The 3,628-nt window shown below is 49.8% G+C and overlaps 1 pseudogene; it reads right to left on the reverse strand.

The window, feature by feature from the left end:
* Positions 1 to 1,686: 1,686 nt before the first annotated feature.
* Positions 1,687 to 2,422, reverse strand: LOC115321251 (annotated as a pseudogene).
* Positions 2,423 to 3,628: the final 1,206 nt, after the last annotated feature.

Raw genomic sequence — 3,628 nt, forward strand, 5'->3', positions numbered from 1 at the left:
TGCCTGCACAGTATCGGGCGTCTTTGGTATCAGTACAGTATGCGTCTGTACAAAAGAAGGCGGCAAAGCTTTAAGAGAATACGCTTCACGAATAACCTCTAAAAAAGAAGGGCAAAGTACATTTTTAAATTCCTTAAAAATTTCTCCGCTTAATCCATCAGGCCCTGGTGTTTTATGAGACGACAAGCCGTCAAAGGCACGCTCAAGCTCTTCGAGTGTGATTGGCTCTTCCAACTGTTCTCTTACATCATCCCATAGCTGCGGTACTCTCTCCAGTAACACCGCGAGCTTATCTTCGTCTACAATAACATTTACACCACCAAATAGTTGCGAGTAATAATCACTCAAAACGCATTCAATAAAATCTGTATCACTGCTCGTGGCTCCCTCATGGTAAATAGCCGGGATTTCTTTACTAATTGCATGTTTCCGTTCTTCGTCTAGAGCCCTCCGCGTGGGTTGCTCACCTAACAAAAACTTTTCAGCACGCGCTCGCACAATTGCTCCGCGGTAGCGCTCCTGATGGAAAGAGTCCAGCTTCGCCCTTAGATTCTTAATTTCTTCCTCCACTGCACCCGGTCTACTGTTTTCAATTTTTAAAAGTTTGTTTAAAGACATTTGGAGTCCTTTCTCCTCTCTTCTCGCCTCACGCTGTAAATACGAGGACCTTTCAATCGCTATTTGCTTAACCTCTTCCTTAAAGTATTCCCATTTTTCAAGGAGACATGTATCGTTCCTTGAGATATTTTTGTTCAGAATATCGCTAACACCTCTGACAAAGTCGTCAGCCTTTAGCAATGTGTTGTTGATTTTCCAAAGCTGCCAATGAAACCTTTTCTTTCGCGATTCTTTTTTCCCAAGCGTCACGCTCACTAAACAGTGGTCTGTAAAAAAAATGGGCGTCACTTTATAACCTGCTGTCCTGCTGATAACCTCAGTTGAAACGTAAATGCGATCTAATCGAGAGTGGGATGCCCGCTGATAATACGTAAAATGAAGCCTGCCTCGGATTGCCCTTGCGGGCGCTACATCTTCAAGACAGTGCTCATGCAACAATTCGATGAGCATTTCTGCGCTGATATCTCGGTTTTCCCTCGTCGGTGCCCTATCTTCCGGGCTGCAGACGCAATTGAAATCACCCATGAGAAGGACGACCTTATCGCACTGCAAGTACGATTTTAAGAATTCAAAGAAAACTGTTCTTTCATTAGCTCTGTTGGGTGCATAGACACACATAACACGCCACTCGCGATTAAATAAGATAAAATCGCACAGTATGAATCGGCCTCGTTCGTCCAAGACTACGCGCAAGTCTCGCAGCGGCACAGACTTTCTAAAAGCAAAAAACATCCCGCCGACATACCTACGGCATGGCTTACACACACCTCATAATTGCCTAAAAGGGGGCATAGCGCTTGTTCTATGTCGCTATTCGAGGACAGTTTCGTTTCTTGCACAGCAAGAAAGTCTATTTGGTGGTCAGCGAGTAGGCGTTGCAGTTGGTACTGCTTTTTTCGCGAGTTCAAGCCACGTACATTTAATGTTACAAACCGAATCGGCTCGCGAAAATCCAGCGTGCTCGAGACGTAAGGCGTCATACGACGTGATCGTAATAAAAGCCCTCTAAACAAAAGCTAATAAAAAAAAAAACAGTATCGCTTAACACACGTTTTCACAGCAAGCCACTCACTGTGGTTTGCTCTTCCGACGGTCGTCAGGCGAGTTACGAGGCTTGACTTGGACACGAATCTTTTTCAATCCAGCCTCGTGTTCCGTCGTCGTGCCGGTCCCTTCTACTCCTGTGTCTTCCATGGATGGCGCTGAGTCCCTCATTCGCTTGACAACCTGGCTCATCTCGACGTCGACGTTTGGCACCGGAACCGCGGGGCCTTGACTTCCTCTGCCGTCGTTGCCGTCGTTGCCGTCGCTCGGTGGTCTTGTGTCAGGTGTCTTCTTAGTTTTCTCACCCGTTCCTTCTGCGCCTTGCATAGCTGTCTCAGGAGCACTCGTTTGCGCTTCAGGGACAGGGAGTCGGACAGCCTCTGGGCCGCCCGGCCCCGCTCCCTTAAATGGATGAGGCACGGCCGGCGCGGACGCACCGACTGCCTCCTCCGCTTCGGCGTGGTCCATCATGTAGTCCGTCTGGTCCTCTGCCTTGCGGTCACGGGCCATTGTGGCATAGGTCCTGATGCAGTCCGTTGCCTCGTGGCCATAACGGTGACAGTCCGCGCAGCGGGGAACACGGCAGTCCCGGCGAATGTGTCCCGTACGACGACACCGAAGGCAGAGCGGCGCGTACTGGCACTACAACGAGCACTTTACACCCTTCCAGGCGAAGCTCGTGGGGTAGGCTGTCGACGGTGTAGCCTTCTCTGAGGGTCAGGCGTACACTACGGGTGTTGGATTCAACGGCCTCAAATCCCCTTTCCCGGAAGAGGTCTCTGGTGATCTCGGAGACCTTGCCATAACTCTCCAGCTCCTTTTTCACCTGGCGATTCGGGACGTCGTACGGGACCCAGTGAAGCTTGACCTTCACGGCAGTGTTCGCCGGGTCGATGACGAGGCACCGCCCTTCCTTGATTGTCAGTTCCTTGGCGTCGACCAGTTTTTGCTTGGCAGCCAGCGAATGCATCCTAAACATCCAGACGTGGTTCATCAGGTGGGGCCCGGCACTTGCCAGGTCTTTCAACACACCCAGCCGCTCGAGTTCCTGACGAAAGTCTTGACCCGGTAGGGCCTTCCTTTTACATCACAATGCAGGAAGACAGCATTGGTAATCACGTACCCGGTTGGCAGTTGAGGCAGAATAATCTGATAATCCGCAGCGGTTACAGGGACAGACGTACCACGGCCTGACGCGGCCGTTATCACCGCTCCGTCGGAGCTCATGTTATCACAACCGTCTCGGTCGAGCGTCGAAAGTGGAATGCGCTACGATCCAACGTTGCATGTAGCCGCTCAACGTCTATGCAGGGGAGGGCGCTGCGGTCAAATGCGTAAATAATAACGTTAAACTTTGCATGCATTGGCTCAACGTTTATAGACGAGAGGGCGCTGCAGTCAAATGCTCAACTGCGTATATAACCACAATCCATACCACACATTCTCTTTACCCTATTGGAAAAACGTACAAGAAACAAACCTGCCGCTTTTACAATTCTGGTATGACACCACCATAATTTCTTGGTATTATGTATGCAGCTAGTTTGGTTTGGCGTTCTGCATAACTGGAGATACCGGCACCGCTATGGCTCCGGGTCTGTCTATACTGGCAGCCAGTTTGCTTGCCGATATGATTCCGTGTGGCTGGTATGATTTTGCGTCCGATGACGTAGGCGACCGCCTTCTTTCCAACAAAACGCTTACACCACAGGACCACCGGTATAATTAAATCATACATGCAGAAAGACGACCGCCATCTTCCACCAAAAACGTCCATCGTTCACCACCGGTATCGTACATACACCATGTATGTCGAAAAAGAACATAAGCCGCGTTTACATGAATGCGACTTAGTCGCATTGAATCCAGTTGCCGCATTCAATATATGATCATGTAAACGGCATAATGCGCAAAGCGCATCGCATTTTGGAACGGGAAGGATAATCGCAAGGCGCTCGCTGCAGGA

This window comes from Ixodes scapularis, unplaced genomic scaffold (genome assembly GCF_016920785.2).
Source record: "Ixodes scapularis isolate PalLabHiFi unplaced genomic scaffold, ASM1692078v2 PGA_scaffold5__190_contigs__length_132052651, whole genome shotgun sequence".
Lineage (NCBI taxonomy): Eukaryota > Metazoa > Arthropoda > Arachnida > Ixodida > Ixodidae > Ixodes > Ixodes scapularis.